Consider the following 24,178-nt stretch of genomic DNA (forward strand, 5'->3'; position numbering starts at 1 on the left):
TTATTCCCAGTGGTTCTCTCTGTAAACCACTCCTTCCCTTTTTCCCTCATTGGCCCAGTTTATGTCACTCTACCCCTGCTCCTCCCTTACACCCCTTCCCTTTGGAGCTTTTGTACCCTAGCCACCCCTTCCCTTTCCAGTTTTATATTCTGGCCCCTCCTTCCCACTCACACTTGTAGCCTGCTTCCCCTGCGTGCAGGTGTCTCCCTGCTCCCGTTCCCATCTCTTTTGTCCTCGTTCTACCCTCCATGAACTCACGTGGACTGCAGCAGCTCAAGAGCCCTTCCGTCTTTTGGTGGAGATTTTATTACGCTGTCCAGGCACCTGTAGATCAGCCAGCAGTGGACTGCACTGGGGACTTGATCCGAGGCCGCCTGTAATGAATGTCCTTGTATAATATGAAATGTACAAGTATTAAAACCTATGCCCCTTTCCAGGCAGACATCAGCTGTGTGCCCATGAACAGGCAGTGCCACTTGTGCCCTGAGGTGCAGAGCTGGGACTGGATCTCTCAGAGAGGAGCTGAGGGAGAGCAGAGCACCTTGCAAGCTGCAGGTCCCTGCCAGCCCCGCAGGGCTCCTGTGCCATCAACATCTGCTCTGCTCCAGTCTGGAACAGGGCCCAGCACGGTGCTGGGACCATCAGAGAGCTGAGGTGTGTGCTGGAATTCCATGCCCTCCCCATGGCGCAGCAGCCCTGCATTTCCCTGCTCCAGCCTTGGTCTCCAGCACAGCCATGGAGGCTCTTTGGGCTCCTGAGTGTTCCTGCAGCCCCCAAGGGCAGCTGAGCTCTGCCTTGGGCACAGGCAGCCCTGGCCAGCGCAGGCCATGCTCAGCAAGTCCTTGTCTGTGCCCGGCCTTGCTGCCAGCCCCGGCAGCGGCTGCGTGGCCCCTCTGTGGCCCTGTGCTGGCCCAGCCATGGTGCCACAGCCCCTGTGCAGCCCAGCCCAGGACAGGAGCATTGCGGCTGGGAACGGCCCCTGTGCCGTGGGGCCCTGGGCAGCCTTGGGGCTCTGTGCCCCATGGCCTCCCTGCTGGGCAGCCTCTGCCAGCTCCTGCAGAGCCCGTGGCACCTGTGGGGCTGCACAGACAGCCCTGCCCGGGCTCTGCCGGCCTCTGGGCCAGCAGAGAGGCGGCCAGGGCTGGCCATGGCCGGGAACAGGCCCTGAGCCCCGCAGGAGGATGGAGCTGGGCCACAGCCAAACTCAGCCCAGGGCAGAGCTGGGCTCAGCAGCCAGGGCTGCCCAGGGCTGGCACAGACAGAGGCTGGCGCTGACAAATGTCCTGGGCCCCTCCCTGCTCTGTCCGTGCCCCAGGGGCACAGAGCAGCCTCCTCTCTGGGGCTCTTGCCTGTTTTCAATGCCTGCCCAGGCGCTGGCCCTGCCCCACAAGGCCTGGGCTGAGTCCTGCCCCTGCCCGCTCAGCCAGGCTGAGATGGACACTGATGGTTTCTGTGCCAGGCTCTCCCAGCCCAGCCCAGCTCCCTGCCAGCTCTGCCAGCTGCCCTGAGCTCTGGGCAGCACCAAGGGCCTCTCCCCAGCACAGCCCAGCCGGCTCTGGCCCCACAGCTCTGCTCAGCCCAGGCTGCTCTGGGCACTGCCCCACGGCCTCAGCCCCTGCCAAGGGCACAGCAGCAGCTGCAGCTCAGCCAGGACTCAGCCCCACCATGGGGGAAGGGGCTTGGCCAAGGCCAAAGGAGCTCCCTGGCTGCCCTGCTCCCCTCTGCCTCAGGTGCTGAGAGCTCTGCAGCCCCTCCTGCCATCCCATCTGCCCAGGCCAGCACAAGAGCCCTGGCCCTGGGGCCCTCCAGAGCTGCTCCTGCTCCAGGCCCAGGGCCCATCCCAGAGCTGGGGCAGCCACAAAGCTGTGCCCATTTCTGCTCATTGCTGCTCTGATGGGGGTGCATCCTCAGCCACTTGGAGGTTGCTGATGAAATTTCCTACTCCAGAGACCTCTTCTTTCTTGAGCTCTTCAGTTACAGAATTCAGTGAGAAAAGCTTATAAATATTTGTTCAAAATGCACAAAAAAGAAAAGCTGCTGGGAATATATTACGTTTTCAATACTGCTCTGTTTAATGAAACAGATTACAGAAGTGTATTCAAAGTCAATATACTGTATTAAAAACAATGCAGAGAGGACTGTTTTGTCCTGTTTTCTTTTCCTGTATATAGAATGATATCAGCAATGTCCAATTGATATTGACCCCCAGCACCTTATAATGCAGCCTGAAGTGATATGAAAATCAAGACTCTTCATGTCTGACAATCAAAAACACTTGGTCCTCTCTCCCTCCCCACTATATTCTGAGGCATTTCTGAGACCGACAAGAATCAAGGACTCTGAGAATGAAAGGAAATACTGTTATTCTGTGTTGCCCCATGGAACCAAGGGTCCCTCATGACTTGTGTAACCAGGGCTCCATTGTGACACTGCAGCACCAAGGAATTCATTGTGGCACTCTAAGGCCGCATGGAACCAAGAGGCCACAGTGACCCTGCAGGGCTTTGTGGAACCATGCAGAGCTTTGTGACAGAGCAGGACCTCGTGTCATGATGGGGCCATGGTGACACTGCAGGGCTCCATGGAACCAAGGGGCCTGAGCTGCTCCTCATGGACTCCTGAATGAAGGAAACATGTTTGACACTGTGGTGACCCTTGGGACCAAGAGGCCATTGTGACACTGAGGGACCAAGGAGAGCATTGCTGCCCTGCCAGACCTCATGGAACCAAAAATCCACTGTGACACTGCAGGGCCTTGGGGGACATGGTGACATTGTGACAGTGCAGGGCCCAAGGATCCAAGGGACTTTGTGACACCAAGGGGTCCCATGAGAGCAAAGGGACATTGTGACACTGGGAGGCCTCATAGAATCATGGAGACCATTGGGACACTCTGGGGCCTCATGGAACCATGGTGACACCAAGCTGGCTGGGAGTGTCGATCTGCTGGAGGGTAGGAGGGCTCTGCATGGGACCTGGACAGGCTGGATCCAGGGCCCAAATCCAACAAGGTGAGGTTTAACAAGTCCAAGTGCCGGGTCCTGCACTTTGGCCACAACAACCCCTGCAGTGCTACAGGCTGGGGACAGAGGGGCTGGACAGCAGCCAGGCAGAAAGGGACCTGCAGGGACTGATGGACAGCAGGCTGGACATGAGCCAGCAGAGTGCCCAGGTGGCCAAGAAGGCCAATGGCTCCTGGCCTGGATCAGGAATGGTGTGGCCAGCAGGAGCAGGGCAGTGATTCTTCCCCTGAGCTGGGTACTGGTTGGGCAGCACCTTGAGTGCTCTGTCCAGTTCTGGGCCCCCCAATTTAGGAAGGACATAGAGGCCTGGAGCATGTCCAGAGAAAGGCAACAAGGCTGGTGAGGCGTGTGGAGCACAAGTGCTATGAGGAGTGGCTGAGGGAGCTGGGATTGTTTATCCTGGAGAAGAGGAGGCTCAGGGGGGACAAGGCAGTGTGAGGGCACAGGTTGGACTTGATCTCCAAGGTCTTTTCCAAACTTACTGATTCTGTGATTCTCTGAAACCACCATTGGAGCAGTTGCAGGAGGAGCCCTGGGCCTCCTCTTCAGAAGCTCCAGCAGCCCAGGTCCCTCAGCTTCTCCTCACAGCCCCAAAGCCCATCCTGTCAGTCCTGCAGAGCCTCTGCAGCTCCTCCTCACTGCCCAGAACAGGGAGCCCCAGAGCCAGACACAGCAGCCCAGATGTGCCCCCCTGGCCTGGGGTGCCTCTGGCAAGGCAGCAGCACCAGGCACTGCAGGAGCCTGCAGACAATTCCTGCAGCACTTGTGGGATGATCCTGCTCCCCAAGGGATGTTCCCATGGTGCCAAGTCAGGAACTGCAATGGGGAGTGGGGCCAGAGAGGAAAGGGCAAACAGGAATGGGCTGTGTGCAGGGCAGGGAACAGGGGTGGGCAACAGGAAGAAATCTGTAGCAGGAAGAGGAAAGAAAACAAAGGTGAAGCCAAGGAAATGCTCAGGGCAGTTTGGGGGTGGCTGCCAGGCAGCTCTGGCTCTGAGCAGCAGCGTCTGCAGAGGGACAGGAAACTCCCAGCTGATGGGAACAAACTTTCTGGCTGACTGCAGAGGCCAAGACAAAGCTGAGTGGTTTCCCTGGTGTCCCCCAGCCCTTCCTGGTCCCAGGGGCTGATGGCATTTGTGCTGCCTCAGGTTCATGTCCCCACAGCACCAGCATGCGGATGCTCCCGCCTGCTGTGTGCAATGCAAACAGGGGCTCCTGACGTTTCTTTGTGGACAACATTAAAATGTACTACAAAGAAAAATAACCTCCAAAAGGAAAACAAGAAGTATCAAAATTTACTCGTATTAAAAGTGTTTTGCAGAAATTGGGCAGCAGTTTAATGTTCCTGAAAGCATCCAGTCATCAGTCTCCACACTGCACCTTTGAGCTCCTGGTTCCTCAGGCTGTAGATGAGGGGGTTCAGGGCTGGAGGCACCACCGAGTACAGAACTGACACTGACAGATCCAGGGATGGGGAGGACATTGAGGTGGGCTTCAGGTAAGCAAATGTGCCAGAGCTGACACAGAGACCACAGCCAGGTGAGGGAGGCAGGTGGAAAAGGCTTTGTGCCGTCCCTGCTCAGAGGGGATCCTCAGCACGGCCCTGAAGATCTGCACATAGGAGAAAACAGTGCACACAAAACAGCCAAAATATAGAAGAGCACTTGGCACAATAAGCCCAAGTTCCCTGAGTTTGGAGTGTGAGCAGGAGATCTTGAGGATTTGCGGGATTTCACAGAAGAACTGGCCCAGGGCATTGCCATTGCACAGGGGAAGGGAAAATGTATTGGCTGTGTGCATGAGAGCATTGAGAAAGCCACTGGCCCAGGCAGCTGCTGCCATGTGGGCACAAGCTCTGCTGCCCAGGAGGGTCCCGTAGTGCAGGGGTTTGCAGATGGACACATAGCGGTCGTAGCACATGATGGTCAGGAGGGAAAACTCTCCTGAAATGAAGAAGGCAAAAAAAAATAGTTGGGCAGCACATCCTGTGTAGGAGATGGTGCTGGTGTCCCAGAGGGAATTGTGCATGGCTTTGGGGACAGTGGTGCAGATGGAGCCCAGGTCGCTGAGGGCCAGGTTGAGCAGGAAGAAGAACATGGGCGTGTGCAGGTGGTGGCCGCAGGCTACGGCGCTGATGATGAGGCCGTTGCCCAGGAGGGCAGCCAGGGAGATGCCCAGGAAGAGGCAGAAGTGCAGGAGCTGCAGCGGCCGCGTGTCTGCCAGTGCCAGCAGGAGGAAGTGGCTGATGGAGCTGCTGTTGGACATTTGCTGTGGCTGAACATGGGCACCTGTTCATGGAGAAAGGGACAGTGAAGAGTTAGAGGAGATGCCTGTAACTAAAAACAAAGACATTTCCCATACACCCTCTTCTGTAGCACACTTGGATGTACTTTTGTGTTTAAGAGTTCTGAGGTTTTCTTTATAAGCTCCCCAGTATTTTCCCAGTATTCCTGGATATCAAAATCTCTGCATTTCTGCTTCCCTCAGGGAGAGCAGAGCAAGTTCTGTGAGGGAAAGTGATGAGTGGAGAATGAAGGGAGATAGTCTGTCATTCTGACCTATTCAGAATTTCTCTGGGCATTAGACTTTCTCAGCTGGAGTATTATCACCTTCCCATACTTCCACTAAAAACTGCCAGGTACTGCTGAGAGCAGATGGATCCACCACAACCCAGATCCACATTTGTAGCCAAGGACTCACTTTGCTCATTTCATCAACCCAGCAGCATTTTCAGTCTCAGAACTTTTGCTTTCCCCATCAATCTTATGACTCAAAGATGCTCATGGACAGGTTTGCACTCTGCATTGAAGCTCCCAGCTTGGACTGAAATCTCAGGGAGACTTCCAAGTGTCCCTCTGATGGCACTGGATGAAGGGAGGTGCAGCTCCTTCCCTGGCTGCACTGCCAGCATTGCCCAGAGCCGGGCACTGGGGACAGCTGTGTCACCCTGAGCCAGCTGTGCCCCTGCCAGAGCCCCCAGTGCCGGGCAGCTGCTCCCAGCCCTGTGCTCTGCAGAGGGAACTGGGCCCGGGGCTGCAGAGCTGCCCCACGGCTCTGCTGCAGCTCTGCCTGCACAGGAGGGGCTGCACGCCTTGGAGCCCCGGCCCTGAGGGCAGAGGCTTGGCTGGGGCACAGGAGGGAGGGGGCTTGTGCAGAGGGAGGGGCTGCACTGGAGGGGATCCTCTGGACATCTCTAAACTCTCCCTGCCTCAGCATTTCTGGGTTTTCTTTTCTCGCCTTCCCTGATCTTCTCTCTGCTTCCTGGAGATTTTCCTCCTGCAGGTGTTTCCCTGTGCCTGATCTCACCCTGCCAGCACTCCCAGACCCCAAATCTCTGTGCACTCTCCTTGGCCTGACAGAACCCTGCCTGTTTGCAGGGCACTGGCTGGGGGCAGGTTCTGTTTGCAGCTTGGAGAAAGGACAGCTCAGACTGAGCCCAGTGACTCCAGCAAAGGTGATGCTGCTGGTGTCCATGGGCAGACTGGCTGCAAGCACATTAGGGATCTCTTTTGAATCTACTGATCACTAAAATAACAGTTCTAATGTCTCATGCACTTGTAAAAATTCATAATCCACCATTAATATTTATCCCCCTTCCCTGCCACTCTCCAATAATAGGAAAGTGAATAAAAAGTCTTAGGATATTTCCTCCTTTTTATCAAAATCTTTGTCTTGGGAAAATTCTATGAATGATCAGAAACCCTCAGCATGTCAGAACTTCATGAGTATTTTCAGCTCCCCTGCACCAGAAATACTCAGAGTTGTACTCACAGGGTCTGTGGGCATTGGGATGTTCCAGCTTTAGGAGATCTCTCCAGGAGCTGCAGCTGCCTTGTCCTGCAGCCAAAGGTTCCTGTGCCAAGGGCTGGCAGTGATTCTGCTCCGGGCACTTCTCAGCCCCTTCCCAGCCCTGACTGATTGAAGCTCTCTGTGCCTCTGTGCTGGGCTCAGGCTGGCTGCAGGCAGTGCCCCAGCCCTGCTGGGCTGGCAGAAGAGCTGCTCAGCAAGAGAAATGTGCTTTTGAAGCTCTGCTTGGTTACCAGCATCACCCTCTGTGCCAGGAGCCTGGCCCAGCTCAGCAGCACAGACACAGCACAAGGACTTTAATGACCCTCTGGGGCTTTGTGCTCAGGCCCTGAACATCAGGCCCTGAGAAGGAGCTGCAGAAACCTCTGCAGAACTCCAAGTCAGAATCCAACTCCAAAGTTTCTTGGACTTTTAATGGGTCCCACTGAGGGACACGACTGAGAAAGTGTCCCCAGACCCCAGGCAGAGCAGAGAACTGGAGGCACTGATGCCAGGTGGGGACAAAGAGAAGCCAAGTCTTGGTGCCCTGGGGCACAGCAGGGTCTGTGCCACCAAAGGCTGTGAGGAGACACCTTGTCCTGAGGCCCTGGGGCCTCCTGGCACAGCCCCAGCCAGGCTGGGCACTGTCAGCCCCTGCTCCTGCCCTCAGCATCCCCCCCATGCCCACATCCCAGTGGCCTCAAGGATCTGCTGGAAGGAGTCCCTGGGGAGCCTTGGTCAGGAATGGCCCTGGGGGCTCCTTCATGCTCCCAGGGACTGAAGGTTTTTCAAAGGACTTTGGCTTTTGCTTTTGCCTTGGAGTCTGTGAGAGCTTTGTGCAATCATGGCCTCCAATTATCTCCTGAAATTAGTCCCTGAAGAGTCTTTGTAAGTCACAGTACTTAGTGGGGCTCATTAATGCTTCAAGGTACTTCAGTTCTTTTAAGGTACTTGGTGTTTCACTTTTGTTACAGACTTTGTGAGAAGTTTGTGCAATCATGGCCCCAATTATCTGCTTTAATGAGTCCTTTGAGAGCTTTGTACTGACACTCAGTGGGGCTCATTAATACTCTGAGATACTCAACCTTTGTGAGGGTCTTTGAATTCTTCTTCGAAAATGAGAGGTTTTTGTACCATTTTGAGTGTCTGAGAGGTTTTTGTGCCATCCTGGCCTCCAGTTCTCTCCTCCAAGGAGTCCATCAGGAACGGTTGTTGGGGATGGACCTCAGTGGGTCCCATTAATACCTGGAGAAACTTTGGGGTTTTTTTCTGACTTTTGCCTCCTGGAAAGGTTTGTGCAATCTCCTCTCAGGCCTTGAGGTTCCAGGGCTCAGCTCCAAAGGCACCACGGGGCTCATTAGGATCAAGCAAGTCCTGACAAACCATGGCTGTGCCTCGATTTCCCTCTTGTCTGGGGCAGTTCATCAGGAAGTTTCTGTAGTGGTTTTGGTTCACCATTTTGAGATTTCTTAGCCAATGCTTCAATTAGTGGCGTGGGTTCAGTGTTGGCTAATTACCAGTGCACTCACTAGAATATACTTACTCATTTCCAGCTGTGAGATAGGATTAGGAGAAAGGCAAAGTCGGCTCAAAACTTTAAAAGGGTATAAATAAAATTTTATTAACAATAACTAAAGAAAGAGTAATAATAATCAGAACAAAATTTTCAGAACACTTCCTCTCTCCATATAACCTGACAATGTAAAGAGAAAAAACCTAAAATTTTCAGTCAATTTACCACCTCTAGAATATTCTAATCTTTCTTCAGTTCACATCAGGAGAGAAGTACCTCTGGTTAATGTTATGGAGAATTCTCCACAAGAAAACAGTTATCTCATGTCTATTCATTTCCACGAATAACCACTGCCTGGAAAAATCTTCAATTGTGAAGTCCCTCCCATGTTTTCACAACATTTCCCACAGCTGTGTTTAGCGGCCATGCCAACTTATTGGGTATTAGTTTCAAGAGGAGTTGTTTAAGAGCAAAGGATATCTTCATCTATTTATGAAATCATCTTCATCTCTGGGAACAGCGGTCTTCCTCTCTCCCTGAGGGCACAGGGTCTCATCACTTTTCTCTCTTTCCCTGTTCAAACTTCTCATGGGATCACAGCTACTGCAACATTTGCTCACTTTAGCATGGAGGCCTTTGCTGAAACAAGTCATCTCCCCATACTTTTCAATGCCTTATAGGGAAAAAGAGAGTCTGATGTATCAATGACATCCTTCTCCACAGCTTTAGCAGAGGATTCCAGCCCCAAGATCAAGGCATCTCCTCATCCCTCCCATCTGGGACTCAACTTCCTCTTCCCTGCCCTTGGTGTGTTCATGCTGCTCCTCTGTGTGCCTGCCCTGTGTCCTTTTCTCTCATGGGAGGGAGGATGGCAGCACTGTCAGAGTCAATATCTCCCGGGGCTGCAGATGGTTCCGTGAGCCCGGCCGGGCTCGGTGCTTGCGGCCGGAGCTGTTTTGCCATGGAGGTTTCTGCAGCGGCTGCGCTGGGGCTGTGTCAGGCTGGGCCGCGCTGGGGCAGGGCCAGGATCTCAGCAGCCAGGCCAGAGCCCAGCAGCAGCACGGCCGGGGCCAATGGCTTCTCCTGCCCTGCCCGCCGGCTGCGGGCGAAGCCCAAGGGCGGCAGAGCCTTGGCCGAGCCGGCCCGGCCCGGGGCTGCTCCTGGGGCCCGGCGGATCCTGGCCGGGCCCGGGCTGGCGGCGGGGCAGGGCTCGGCAGGGCCAGATGTCAGCACCCGCAGCCACGGCCCGGCCTCGGCCCCGCGGCCTCCCCTGCCCTGCCCGGCAGCCGATGGCGCCTGGCGGCTCCCTGGGAAGGGGCCCGGCCCCACGGCAGGAGCCGCCCGGCCCCACGGCCGAGACGGGGCTGGGCCGGCCTCGGCACCTCTGTGGGGCCAGAAGGGAGAGAGACCCAGCCAGGCTTTCTCATCTCTAACTTGTGTCTGCACAGAGGCGTCTGCAGCTTCCTTAGTGCTTTAACAGACTGTCAGCTCTCAAAGCTAATTACTGATTGGTTTTTGTCAGACACACAGGAAACTGCTAGCAGCTTCTCTCAGGACATCACTTCTGTGATGCAAAACCACCACAGCAGCACAGAGCACAGAGCTCCTTTGTTGTAGTGGCCATGTGCCCGAGGCCTCAAAACCCCTCCTTGGGAGATCTCTGGGCACTCTCCAAGGTGTTTTCAAATGAAAACATTCAGCTCAGAGTCTAAGAAAATCACCAGAGAACAGGACCAGCCTGACCTGCCTGTCCTGGCTACTTTTGTCTGGGAGCACTCCTTGGATATATGGAATTTGGGGGGCAAATTCTAATTTTGGCCATGGTTCCTGGACATGAAGACCTGTTCTTTTCCATAGGAATAAAGGAACAGAGCCCTAGTGTTTCCCCGGGTGGATGAGAGATAATCACCAGAGGACATGGCCAGCCAGAACTGGCAGGTTTTTTTCTGCAAGATAGCCTTGCATATAGGAAATTTTTTATGGAGAGTACCAATTTTGACAATGGGTATGTTAAGAGAGGGACAGTTCTTTTCCAAAGCAAGGAAAGCACAGAGCCCCAGTACTCCCAGAGCTGATGAGAGGCAGCCCTTGACATCCCAAGATCAGCCAGACCTGTCAGGTGGCCACAGGGAGGCCAAGCCAGCCAGACCTGGTCCATGTTCCCTCAGTTCCATGGGGCCCCACAGTGTCCCAATGGTCCCTTGCTTCCAGGAGGCTCTGAGGTGTCACAATGCCCCCTTGGTGACACGAGGCCCTGAAGGGTCGGAATGGTCTCCATGGTTCCATCAGGCCCCACAGAGTCATAATGATCTCGGGGTCCATGAAGCCCCGCAGTGTCACCATGGCCCCTTGGTTCCATGGGCTCCAGTGGTGCCACAATGATCCCCTTGGTTCCATGAGGTGCCACAGTGTCACAGTGATCTCCATGGGAAGGAAAGAACCGAGCCCCAGTGTGGTGGGGGCAGCCACCAGAGGCCAAGGCCAGTGAGACTTGATGGTACTGGCAGATTTTGTCTGGGAGCAACCCTTGGATATAGGGAATTTTATAGGTGGAATCCCAATTTTAGACATGGACAATTGGAGGAGGATGGTTCTTTCCAAAGGAAGGAAAGCACGGAACACCAGCGTTAGAGGGGCAGATGAAAGGCAGCCACCAGGGGCCAAGGGCAGCCAGACCTCTCTTTCCTGGTAGCTTTTGTCTGAAAGCAACCCTTGGATATAGGAAATTTGGGAGTTGGAAGCCCAATTCCCGCAATTTCTGCATAGATAAGGATGGTTCTTTTTTCCATAGGGAGGAAAGCACTGTTGTGTTCTGCCGCTGCAAAGGGCGCAACAACTGCCCCAGGCCCCAGAGTCTCAGACCTCAGGCAGACACCAATGACCAACAGGGAAAGGAAGGCAACAGGACAGGTCTTGCTTTAGAAAACTGAGGATTCTTCATTTTCCCAGGGACCAACACAAGAAACGAGGTGGTAGGGTCAAGACTTTTATATTACAGGGTAGGGGTTGAGTTTAGGATCAAGGTCCAATATTAAGAGGAGCAGGAGACTGCAAAGGGGTGGATTGAGGAGGACAATCAATGGAAAAAACTACAGTGGGGACATTGCAGCACAATTTAAGCCAATAAGGGTACAGAAAAAGAAGAACATTCTGGGGCCATTCCTCATTTGATCAGATAGGGTAGAGTGTCTTTTCCTGGGCTTTCAGGGGCAAACCTCACAGTGTGGAGGGGTGGAAACTTCTTTAAGTCACGCTCTCGCCGGATGCTGTGTCTGGGTAAAATTCCCACCTCATTGGGCAGGGGCACTCTACACCTTTGGTGCCATTATTTCTTTTCTGGCTGTTTTATACAATGAAATAAAACTCCAGCATCTGTGGAACCACCCTTCAATCCTTCCCAGGCTACTCCTGTTCTGTCCTCAGTCTGCACACAACTGAACCCCGAGCCTGCAGCCTCTACCTGCTGGTTATGTGATTACGCCTTCAAACCCCATCTTGGGAGATATTTGGGTCCTCCCCAAGATCTGTGAAAATGGAAAAATAGTTATCAAAGTTATTTTCTCCCAAGTCTAGCAGTGACAGCACAATGGTAAATATCTCTAAACTGAATGAGAGTGGATTTAAATTTGTTAGAAGGAGGAAATATTTACAGTGATGAGAGTGGCACAAAATGGCAAATGTTTTTCCAGAGAAGTGGATTTCCCATCCCAGGAATGCTCAAAAATCAGGGAGTGTGTGCAACCTGACCCAGTGAAATCCCCTCCCCTCCCCAAGGATGGAATTCCTGTTGTGTGGGTTCTCGGATGTGCTGGGTGCCCTCACAACAGTTCTGGCCAAAATGTCTGCTGAGGGCAGCCAGGCTGCTACAGGGCAGTGACCTCACAGCCATCACCATGGCAGCCCTGTCCCCTGGGCCTGGCTCTCCCCTTTCCTCTGCCCCTGCCTTGTCTCTGCTGGAATGAAGAGTTTTGTCATTAATATCTTGTCCCCAAGGTGCTGGGCCAATGGCTTCCCAGTCAGGCTCCTGGAGCAGAAGTGGCTTTTCAGAGCCCAGCCAGAAATGAGCCCTGAGGCAGCAGCTCTGCAGCGCTGGCCACCAGGCCGGGTGCCAAGGGAGGCTTCTGGCCATGCCCTGCAAGCAGCTGCTGCTGCCAAGGTGCCTTTGGTGCCTCGGGCTGTCCCTGGCACAGCTCCCAGCACGGCACTCTGCCCTTGTGCCCGAGGCCTTCCCTGTGCTGGGGCTGGCCTGGGGCTGTTCCTGCAGCGGGACCTGTCCTGCTCCTGGCACAGGAAAGGCAGTTCCTGCTGGAGCAGGAGGCGCTGCCTGCAATGGGCTCAAACAACTCCAGCAAGGCCCTGCTGACTTCAAAATTGCTTCCTAGAGCAGAATATCCTATAATTGTTATAGATTCTGGACTGGGGAGTAAATAACTCTGGTTAAGAGCTTACTGTCTAGTCATGATCTGATTGTATTTATATAAATATATCTGGTATTCCATCATTAATCCTGTAGGAAAAATTGCATTGACAAATTGTTCAATTCTACCTGTCCAATCATTTATACATAAACCTTTGACAAATTCTGGGGCTGGGTCTGGATCCAGTCACTCCAAGTCTCCTCTGTTAAAAGGAATTTTAGAAGTCTGGAGGCTCTGCAGGGCTTTTAGAACCCATGGTGGCTGCTGGGTGTCTCCATCTCATGACTCAGCAGGAGTTTCTCCAATAATGAAATAAAGCTTTTGCCTGAAGCTCCCACTCTGCACATGACAGGAGTGTGTGTGACATCCTGGCTCTTTGGCAGCCTGGGGACTCCTGGGATGTCACCGTGGAGCCCCCGTGAGTGCCTGTGACAGATCGGTGCCTTTGCAGCCCAAGGTTGCCCTGGGATGTCACCATGGAATGGCTGTGACTGCCTCTGACCACACGGCTCTTTGCCATCCCCAGAAACCCTTGGGAGGTCTCCATGGAGCCCCTGTCTCTGTGTGTGACATTCCAGCTCTTGAACAGCCTGGAGACTCTTGGAAAGTCCCCATGGAACCCCTCTGAGATCCTGTGACAAATCTCATTCTAAGGAGGCAACCATCACCAGGAAACCCTGTTGCTATGGTCAGTTTCCATGGCAACCATCTCCAGCCCCTGTTGCTATGGTCAGTTTCCATGGCAACCATCCCCAGCCCCTGTTGCTATGGTCAGTTTCCATGGCAACCATCCCCAGCTCCTGTTGCTATGGTCAGTCCCTGGGCAGCTCCATGGAGACCCCATGCCAGGGGTGGTTGCCATGGACACCAGCTCAGGCCTGGAGCCAGAATCTGTTTCCATGGCAACCATTGGCACTCCCATCCCCAGGGTCATGGATCCAGAACCACAGAATTGGCTGAGCTGGGAGGGACTCATCAGGATCCTCGAGTCCAACTGCTGGCCCTGCACAGGACACCCCAACACTGCCAGCCTGGGCCTGGCAGCACTGTCCAAACGCTGCTGGAGCTCAGAGAGCCCTGGAGCTGGGACCCTTCCCTGGGGAGGCTGGGCAGTGCCCCAGCAGCCTCTGGGCAAAAAACTTTTCCTGGGATCCAACCTAAGCCTGCCTCGACTCAGCTGCAGGCGCTCCCTCCACTCCTGTCCCTGGGCACCAGAGTGAAGAGGTTCCCTCAGCCCCAGCCAGGGACCCGCTCCCAAGGCTGCTGCCATGGCCACCAGGGCTGACACCAGCTGGGATGCTCCATTTCCAGGGGCCAGGGTTCAGGAATAGGATTCCCCAATTTCCTGCTCTCGCTAAAACCCTGCTGGCGCTCGTTGCCTTCCCACCATCCATTGAAGGAAAAAAGGGAAAGATCCCAGGCTGGGATAAGAACAATTTATTGGGAACAGCAACAAGACCAGGACCAAACAGGAACAGAAGCAATATTGATAACAGAAGGGATAAGAAAAACTATTTCCACAGAAAACTACATCACCAATGACTGTCTCTTCCTGGCCACGTGTTTCCTCCTGCATGGAAAGGACACCCTTCTCCTCAGGTAAAGACAGAGACAGAGTCCCTTTCCTGCCCCTGGCAATGACCTGAGGTGGGAGTGAATGTAGTGACAGGGCCATGGCCAGACCCTCATGTTCTTCTATCCCACATCAGGTCATTGGCAGGGGCAGGAAAAGGGACAGGTGTCTTCCCAGCATGGATCACAGGGAACATTGATCACCAGGGCTATCCCTAACAGGGTCCTCCAATGGGGGATGAAACTGGACCAGTGCACAAAGCTCTTCCTGCAGCTGGGGAATTTTCAGGAGTTCCCTTACTGGTGGCTCCGTTGGTGTTTGGTCAAGTCAGAGCTCCAGGTGAAGCTCTTCCCACACTGGGGACACAAGTAGGGCCTCTCCCCAGTGTGGATGCGTTGGTGGCTGACAAGAGTGGAGTTTTGCTTGAAGCCCTTGCCACAGTCGGGGCAGAGGAAGCGCCTCTCCTCGGTGTGAATCCGCTCATGCAGGAGGAGATTTGAGCTGCTCTGAAACCTCTTCCCACAAGTGGGGCACATGTAGGGCCTCTCCCCAGTGTGGATGCGTTGGTGGATGATGAGGTCAGAGCTCCAGCTGAAGCCCTTCCCACATTCCCCACACTTGTAGGGCCTCTCCCCAGTGTGGATGTGTAAGTGCCTGACAAGATGGGAGTTGCAGCTGAATCCCTTCCCACACTCCCCACACTCGTAGGCCCATTCCCCGGTGTGGATCATCAGGTGTCGTTTCAGATTGTTGCTCTTCCTGAAGCTCTTCCCACACTCCAAGCACTTGTAGGGCTTCTCCCCATCAGGAAGCTTCTCAGGGACCACCAGCTCCGAGATCTGGCTGAAGCTCTGCCCACCTTCCTGGCCTAGAGTGGGTCTTTCCTCCTCAGAGCATCCTGGGCTGGGCTTGCAGCCCCTCCTCCTGTGAGATCTCCAGGGATTTTCCTCCCTGTTGGATTCCTGCGCTGTGGAGTTGCTCAAAACAGCTTCTTCCATGAGGTTCTGCTGCAGGGATTTGTCTTTCCTGGTCTCCATCCGCAGCTCCTGCTCTGGGGGAGGAAGGACAAGGAGAGGATGGGATTTGCCTCTGTGCCACAGGGAAGGTCAAGGAGATCCCCCCAGAGTGTCCCCAGCAGTAGGGCACCGGCAGCGGGGCTGTCCTGCCGCCGGGGGCTGTGCTGGGCTGGGAGATGGAGCAGGAGAGAGGGAGAAAGGGGCACTGCCTTCCTCCTCACCTGACTCAGTGTCCCAGGGCATCTTCCTCTTCCTCGCAACCTTCTCGTCCATCTGGCGAATGTTTGGGTACGGGAAATCCTGTTTTGGGAGGAAAACAAGGGATGAGCACAGTGAATTTTGTACTGGCTTCAAAGCAAACCAGGGGGACAGTCTAAGCCAGAATGACAATTGAATAAGAAGATTAAGATCACGGCAATGATACAGAAACACTGGCTTAATCTGACAGAGTCAGGATATAACCTGACAACCCGTTGGTCAGGGTGGTGGTAGCTGTCTGATGAAATGGTGGCTGCAGTCCGGCTGGAGTGATGAACGTGATTCTGTCAAAGCGGTGATCCTGTAGAAGGGTCTGGTCTTCCTCTGAAGGTCCAGTGGTGCTTATGGAGCTCTTGTCCTCTGGGAATCCAGTAGGCAAGGTGGTCGTGGTGTTCCAAGGGTGAGATTATATCCAGGTAGGAATGCTTGGTTCCTCCCCCTGGGCAGAGCATCCCACAATGGGATGATGTAATTTTATCAGTCCTGCAGTGACACTCAATGGCCCATTAACAGAAGATGGCCCTGGAGGGCGTTATCAGGGCTGAGCCATGGAAGAGATAAAGAACACTGCCCCACCTGTTGATAACAGTTTATGGAGATGGTGACTGAAAACACTTTTGGTTACATCTGACACTGTAACCTGAAACAGTGAGGCAATCCCTGCTCGGGGTGGGGGGTGAACACCACCCCCCTTACCCAAACTGGCTCCGGTGTAAAACCCCCACCCTGGGAAGGCCACGCACACAGGGGACAATGTCACACTTGCCCCACTTCAGGGGAGATCTCTGTCCCTGTCTCTCCCTTGCTTTCCCCCCTTTTCTCTTTCTTTCCATCTCTCTCTCTACCTCACATTTACTGTACAATAAAATCCACTTTGGATTTGGTCTCCTTAGCACCTGAATTGGGGCAGAGGCATCTTTCTAATTATTTTATTAACCAGATTGCAACATTATTTTGGCACAGTGAGTTCAGGACACTGTTGTCTGACCCCAAGTTCCTTTGACAACAGCCTGGTTCCCTCCTCTAAGGAGGTTGTGGTTCTTTCTGAAGGAACACTTGGAAACTTGGATGCAGCTTCTTCTGAGCGACTTTTGGGAGAGCTTATGAGGGTGTTGTGGGTGGTCAGTGTAAAGAAAATATTTTCTTGTCCTTCCCTGAAAAGTTTGTTAAAATCACTGGAAGAAAGGGAACAAATGATACCAGTGATAATGACAAGGATCATTCACCAAACGGTGAGGAACACAAGGCTACTAAAATCCTACAAGAAGCCTGGCTCAAGTAGCTAAATTCCCAAGTAACTCCCGATTTCAGAGGCTTGGGGGGAGAATCATTATTTTCTTTGTCCTTGTTGCCTTTGTAACAGCTACACAGACCTTTTCCTTCCTTTTAATAATCTTTATTGGGCCAAATTTCCATGTTTCTTTTTTTGGAACCTGCCTGCATATGAGTTGGAGCTGTGCTGGAACTGATGAATTTTGGAATTGCTTCTGTTCTTGGTTTATTAATGTTTGGGATTTGTTTGGGTTTCCATCACAAGTGACTTGTGGGAAGAGCAAATCTTCCTCAAGGCATTTTATGGAGGGTTAAGTTTAATTTCTGCTGAGTTTGCTTTGTCCAGTGCTCAGAGGATGCTCAAGGGGTCTCTGGTTTTGGTTTGGCACCAATTTTCTTCTGATTTGTCTTTATCACTTAAAAACACTTTAAAAATGGCTAAAAAGATTATTGACCAGACATGTCAAAAATCCCACTATTTAGAAGGTATTTGAGGTGGAATTTATGGTTTGGGAACATATTGTGGAGGATCTGTGGATTCTTGGGGGATATCTGGTAGTATTTTCCATACCTTTCCATTCCATATGCAAATGTGGATTGGTCTGTCACCTCAAAATGACTCAATCCCACGCAAAACTCCTCAATCTTACCCCAAAATAGGTGAATCCCACCTGAAAATGGCTGGTTCCCACCTCAGTCCCATGCCAAAATAATTTGATTCCTCAGCCTCCAGGGTGAGATAGAGTTGGAAGGAGATTGGGAGAAGTGAGATCCAAATTTGAGGTTGTGGGATCAGAATTGTGTGGGGCTGGGTGGTTGTGATTTATTTTGATAATAAATAAAACGATCAGAATTACTGATTTCTGTCCCATTCATTTTCTGTCAGTTCTGGTTTGCTTTTCAGAGTGCTGCCTTCTCAGCTGATTTTGTGACCTCCTGTCCCAGACTGAAAAGCAAGATGTGTTCTATTTGCCATCTGTATGGCAGTTGTCCTGTGTTAAGTGGGCAGTTTTTCCTTATCTCTTCCACAATCAATCCTCCCTCAGGGGAGACATCTGCTGATAATGGGCTATTGAATGTCACTGCATGACTGATAAGAACTGTAACATCCCATTGTGAGATGCTCCACCCAGAGGGAGGAGCCAAGAATTCCTACCTGCATCCAGTCTTGAGATTCTGGCCCTCCAACACAGCTTTTTCTGGGCTGGATTTTCCCAGAGGAACAGCTGCCCCTTCCTCTTCAGAAGAAGATTCCCATTCTTACAGGATCACTTCTCCAACAGAACCACACCTGACACTCCTGGAGGACTGCAGCTACAATTCCAATTGGACTGTGGCCAACACCCAGTCCAACAGGGTGTCAGGTTGTATTCTGACTTTGTCAGTGTTGTTTTAGTTAACTGAAATGTTTATATTTTTATTTTCTTCCAATTAAAAACCTATTATTCCTGCTCCCATATTTTTACCCAACAGCCCCCCTTAATTTCCAATTTATAGAAATTCAGAAAGAATCTACATTTTTCCATTTCAGGGGAGGCTCCTGCCTTCCTTAGCAGACACCTGTCTTTCCAAACCAAAACACCTCCTTTCTCTCCTGCCTTCCTTTGCCTGCTCTGTTTCTCTCTCAGTGTCTCCCTTGACCCAGGGCAGCTCCCACCAAAGACCCTGCCCTGATTTCATTCCCAATCCATGAGCTACAAAAACCATGGGTGAAGTTAGGAAGGCTGGCAGTGAAATGTCACTGTAAGATCTTGCTCCACTTGGCTTTTGGCTCTTCCATAAGAGCTTTTCCTTCAAGGGCAGGAACATTTTTCCTGGCTGGGAACTGGAATTCCAGCCCCTGGGAGCATGTGCCATGGATCCCAGAGGGGCATTCCCAAGGCTCCCAGGGTGCTGCTCCTGCCGTGCCTCCCAAGGAGCTGTGCAGGGCAGGGGACAAGGTGCAGCAGCTGTGTTGGTTCTGCAGTGCCAAAACGGCCCCTGGTTCCAGGAGATTTCAAAACTGCAACAGCAGTTCCTGGGTTCCATGATACCCTGCTGTGTCCCCATGGATATTTGGTGTCATTAAGTTCTTCAGTGTCACAATGGCCACCTCGTTCCATGAGCTTCCACAGTGTCCAAATGGCTTCTTTGGATGGGCAGTGTCACCATGGACCATTGGCTCCATGCAGCCCCGCTGGGTCACCATGGACTCCTTGGTTCCATGAGGTTCTGGGGGTGTCTCCATGGTCTCCTTGGATCCACAGTGTCACAATGGACCACTGGATCCACGTGGCCTTGCTGTGTCACCATGGCCCCTTGGTTCCATGGGACCCCAGGGTCACAATTGACTCCTTGCTTCCACGTCACCCCCTCAGTGCCAAAATGGCCCCTTCGTTCCATGGGGGACACAAAAGATTTATAGAAACATTGAGAAAAATCCTGCTTAACACAGCTGCAAACATCTGTTTGCCTTCCGAAGAGAGGTTAAAGGTGAGGATGCCACCAGCAGCTTCTATATGCAACAGAGATCCAGGGAAAGAACCGGGACAGAGAATTCAGCTGGGAGACTCAGAGAATTCTGCTTCCAGAGATCATTTCTGGTCACACTGTGCCTTGTAGAAAGGTGACACCATTCCAGGCAGCCTGTACTGAGCAGGTGGTTCCTGAGTGGGGTTTGTTGTTCAGGAAACCTGATCAAGCTTTTTCATTCTTTCTTTCCCAAGAGGAAAACTTCTCCTGGGCCTGTGTACAGGCAGAGCCCTGAGGAGAGCAGGTGGGACACGGTGCAATGGGCTGGGACATGGAGCTGCAGAGCTCAGGGACAAGGTTCTGCTGCAGGGCACAGGGATGTCAGTGCCAGGTGGGCGATGTCAGACATGGTGAGGCTGGGGGTGAGGAGCAGCTTGTCCAAACAGGATCAGCCCTCAGGGGGCTCATTCTTGTACATGCCCAGACCTCCTAAGGAGAATTTCAGTGTCAAGATCACCTGGGGAATGCTTTTATCCGCTCTTCTCCAAACTGGGAAATAAAAAAACCCACTAATTTGATTGAAGAATAAAAGGTCATAACGTGCACTTGGAAATCTTCCTCCTTAACAGAACTCCAGACTGACTCCAGTCAGCTGCACAAGCCCTGGAGACTTGCAGACAATTGAATAAAGACAAAGCGCCCCTGAGGGCTTTCTGTATTTTGATGATCCCCACTGTGGTTTTGGGACGGAGTCCAGGACCCTCAGGCACTGAGAGAAGGCTGAAGAAGCTGCTCAAGGAGTCAGAAGCAAAACTCCAAGTCCCTTTAAGCATCACTGGGCGCCACTGAGGGCAGGGACTGCCAAAGGCTCCCAGGTTGTGGGAACTCAAAATGTCTCTCAGACATTTTTAGATGTTCCAGGCCTTGGTCAGAGGCAGTCTAGACCCCAGCAGGCAGCTGGAAACAGCTGTGACTTTGAGTTTGAACTATGGAATGAATTACCAACTTTGGAGGTGGAACAAGCAGTCACAAAGGGTTAGATAGTATAGTAAAAGTAGTTACAAAGTAGAGGGGAAATTTTTTTAGTATTGTACAGGGGGGTTTTAACACTTGTACAGGGGGGTTTTTACTTTGTACATGGGGGTCAGAAGTTCTAAGATGGAGGAAAGTGGGCTGAACCCATCCTTCTTCTTTCTTCTTCCTTACCTCCATGTTCTTGGTGATGTTGGCACTCACAGATTGGTTTAGAGTAGAAAAGCACTTGGTAATATAGGTAGTAGGTATTGGGGAATAATTGTAAACATGTTATAGGTAATATATCTTATAAAAAATAGCAGCAGCCCTGGGCGGGGGAGAGAAGAAGAAGACACCAGACAGTCAGGGTGTCAGGAGTGTGTGCTTCTCTGCATGGGCCGCTGACCAAAGGGCCGCAGTCCAAGAACCTAATCTGTTAGATAACTAGCAATAAATCCTCTTGAGACCGAACAAGAAGAGGCTGTGAAGTTTTTCTTTGGGAACACGGGTTGGAGGAGAAGCTTTATCACCATATGAGACCCCAAACCAAACCCGGGGTTCTCACATCTGGCATCCCTGAGTGTGGGCAACATCAAGAAGACCGAAAAGAAACATCAAACAACCTCCAACCTTCATCAGTGGAGAAAAAAAAAAAAAAAAGAAGAGCAGAGCACACACACTCGCCGCATATTCCAAGAAGAGAGGGAGCGGACAGCTCGAGATAAGAACCTGACCTTCACTGAAATAACTCGTCTCGGGGACTTTACAGGGAGGAGATGACCCAGAAGCACACCTGGGATCTCTCACCTGTGACCTGCTGGACGGTGATCAGTGCCATCTCCAGACTGACCTCGGGCTGACTCAGCTTTTGGTGAGAATGGTCAAAATTAAGAACATGGGGGAGGAATTCTCCAAGAGGAAACAGAAATTGTATCTGCCTTCCAGGGCATCATCTCTGCCCATCCGATGGAGATTGCTCAAAAGGAGCTGAAAGATTTATTATTATGGGTGAGGTGTAACTTCCCACACTCAGATCCAGATTTATTGTATGAGCCAAATTTTTGGCAGGAAATTAACAAGCAATTATATTATCAGGCTATAAAAAATAATAAGCTTGCTGCAAAACTTTTATCTTCAGCAAGAACAGTTTTAGAGTCACTCTCACAACGCAGCAGCTCAAGCCAGGCAGCTATGGTTCCTGGTGACAAACCGGGGGGGGACAGTCCGGCCAGCAGCTGGGACAGCCCCTCTCAACACAGACACAGGACAGGCAGGATTGCTTCCTGTGGAACATCAGGGAGATGATACCCCATTGCGTCCCGTGTCCCCAGGCTCTCACTGTTCCTCAGTTTCCCAAGAGTCCCTAAGCTCCTCCGATGCAGAAATTCCCCAGACAGAGGCAGGCGAGCCAGGCACAGCCGCGACCCTCGGTGGGAGGAAGACATTGCCCAAGTCCAAACTCATGGCAGGAGTGGCAGCGGTGGCGGCTCCGGTGGGGGAAGGTGCGAACGTGAGTGCAGAGCAGGGGGAGGAGGGAGGGGAAAGTGCCTCCACATCTGCACAGGCTGGGAGTTCAAAACAGCCTGCTCAGAAAGCGAGGCCGGGGAGAGCGGCGGGGGCGGGACGGATCGGGGTGAAAGCGGAGGGTGCGAGTGTGGCGGTGGTACGCTCGGAGCGCCCGGGGACGCGTTCAATGTCGAGAATCCGTGAGGCCGCAGAAGCGGCCGCCCAAAGGGCGTGGGAACTTAGCTCCCTGACTGTGGCAGCCAGGGCTGCTGAGGAAGCGGCAGAGGGACAGCAGGAGGCGTTCCTCGCTGCAGCCCAGGTGGCGGGCACGTGTGTGAAGGTCGAGCAAAACCCGACAGCCACGGGTGCAGGGGATTTCTCACATTTCGAATGCGCGGGACAGGCACACAGGGGGTGGAGCCGGCGCGCACAGGCTGTGGGTGCTGGCACAGAGCCAGGAGACAGGCAAAGTGAGACGGAGACATCGGGGCTGGAATGGGAACAGGAAGGTGATTGCGTCAGCCTTGGGGGGGATGGCAGTGGCTCTGATTCGGAGGCGGTGCGGGGCGGAGCGAGGCCAAAGCATAGCCGGGGTCGGAGCAGGAGCCTTCACTCCCCTGAGATGACGCAGGCAGGGATGGGGCGTGGCCAGGATGTAAGCATTCCTCAGGGCACGGTTCCATCACAGTTCCCATGGCAACAGACAGCTCAAGCCCACGGCCAATCCCTGTCAGCTTCAGACATGGCCAAATTAGAACATTTGTTACAACAAGAGTCAGTTTCACCAACTGCAGGGATTGCAAACGTGAATCAGTTGTTAGGAGAAATGCTCAAAGGTTTATCGGGAATTAGTGCGGGGTTTGCAAATTTAAATCAGTTGACAGAAGAAATGCTCAAATGTTTATCGAAGTGCAGATTGAAGAGCAGAGTGCGGTTCCCACCTCAGCTGGTCAGGCGGCAGCGCCATCTAGCGGCGGAACCACAACATTGCAACAGGCTTCGCAGAACTTGTCCGGTCAAGGCACTGCGCCACCCAGTGGTGAGACTGTGACATTGCAGGACTTTTTTCCAGTTTCTTATAAGAAAAACTCCAGGGTGAAAAAGGTCACATCTGCACGGCAGCAGGAACCTCCACTGACACCGGAACAGTGCGGGACTCAGGACACTTCTGCTGAGGCCCAGCAACGGGAGGAAACGATACGCATCACCGCTTTGAAAGGTGTCCCAGCTTGGACAATTCCAAAATCAAGGTCTGCCAAACTTTCGGGGCAGGGAGAGTCAATCAATATCAAAGGTGGTTGTTGAATTTCTTTTACGATATTTAAGTACAGCCTTGGAGTCACAGCCAGAACTGTTGGTTCATCTTCCAAAAATTTTCCAAATAACGCAAGGCAGTCGTGTGTTCTCCTCCACAGCAGATGCTTCACTTTTCTCCAGAGACTCCCAGCCTTCATCTTCGCAGATGCTGCAGACGCTGTTGGTATCGGTGAGTGCTGCTGCACCAGAACTGCAGCCACAACAGATGACTCCACTCTACAGGTAAGTACCCACTGAATTTACAGCTTTGCAGAGCGCAAAAGTGGACTGGCAGGACATTCGAGCAGAATTGGAGAAAGAGAAAGGTTTATTGCAGGGCTTGGGAAATATAATGATGCCAGTGAACTATGACGCTCAGGGCCAAAACCCGAGATGGGAACGCCTGGACCGTGGAGCACTCAAAGATTTAGCTAAGGCCATTCGGGACAATGGGTTGTCATCACCATATTTCAAGCAAATGTTAAAAAGTATTTTTGGAATGTATGATTTAACACCGTATGATCTTAAATATCTTGCGACATCAGTTCTTACAGACACCCAAGCTCTCGTGTGGCAGAAGGCGTGGAGGAGATCCCTGGAGGAGCTGAGAGCCAGATACCAGGGCGGGCCGAATGCGAACCTCACCATGGCGCAGCTTGCTGGTGATCCTCCTGAGGATGATCCAACTCAACAGGCAGTGAGGCTCCCGCGTCACGTGCTCAGCGACATCAAAGAGGCAGCACGGAGGGCGATTCTTCAGATTGCTCCAGCGGGGGTCCAGGACACAATCTACACCGAGATCAAACAAGGTCCTGCAGAGCCGTTTTCTTCATTCGTGGATCGTCTTTCTCAGGCGGTGGAGCGACAGGTGAGCGAGGAGGGAGCGAAACCACACCTGGTCAAAAGCCTCGCGTTCTCCAATGCCAATCCGGAGTGCAGACGGATCATCAGCATGATGCCGCACCAGGCCACCTTGGCAGACATGATTGAGGCGTGCAGCAAGGTGGGGACACCACAACATGTTGCTTCCATCATGGAGGAACACTTGGGGGA

General features: G+C 52.6%; 1 long non-coding RNA gene and 1 pseudogene across 1 annotated transcript in view; both read right to left on the bottom strand.

Annotated features, from left to right (window-relative positions):
• Positions 1 to 24,178, bottom strand: part of LOC146767165 (uncharacterized) — a 183,841-nt gene that overhangs the window by 66,196 nt on the left and 93,467 nt on the right. The gene's annotated exons all lie outside the window — the stretch shown is intronic.
• LOC146767166 (olfactory receptor 14A16-like) lies at positions 4,199 to 5,906 on the bottom strand (annotated as a pseudogene).

Source organism: Lonchura striata, chromosome 5, assembly GCF_050655825.1.
Source record: "Lonchura striata isolate lonStrDom1 chromosome 5, ASM5065582v1, whole genome shotgun sequence".
Lineage (NCBI taxonomy): Eukaryota > Metazoa > Chordata > Aves > Passeriformes > Estrildidae > Lonchura > Lonchura striata.